This window comes from Penaeus monodon, chromosome 15 (assembly GCF_015228065.2).
Source record: "Penaeus monodon isolate SGIC_2016 chromosome 15, NSTDA_Pmon_1, whole genome shotgun sequence".
Lineage (NCBI taxonomy): Eukaryota > Metazoa > Arthropoda > Malacostraca > Decapoda > Penaeidae > Penaeus > Penaeus monodon.
This window is the reverse complement of record NC_051400.1, coordinates 43,366,706-43,366,908: the sequence shown is the minus strand read 5'-3', so window position 1 is coordinate 43,366,908 and position 203 is coordinate 43,366,706. Positions and strand designations below refer to the sequence as shown.

General features: G+C 46.3%; 1 protein-coding gene across 1 annotated transcript in view; it reads left to right on the top strand.

Moving 5' to 3' along the window:
• The window catches only part of LOC119582049 (lachesin-like), a gene marked incomplete in the record, with an annotated part of 127,463 nt that overhangs the window by 126,105 nt on the left and 1,155 nt on the right, over positions 1 to 203 (top strand).

The window sequence follows — 203 nt, the reverse complement described above, 5'->3', positions numbered from 1 at the left end:
AAAACCCTGTAGCATCACGTGACAGAGCAGAAGTAGCACAGTTGGGAAGGGAGCCCCAGAGGAGAACGTGATTGGCCACGTCACATGATTAATCTCTTGCAAATGGGCAAAGAAAAAGGCTTAAAAGCTTTAGTGGGCAAGGAAGGGGAAGAGTGCTTTTTTGCACAGTACAAGAAAAATGGAAGGGGTTGTAACTGCTTCAG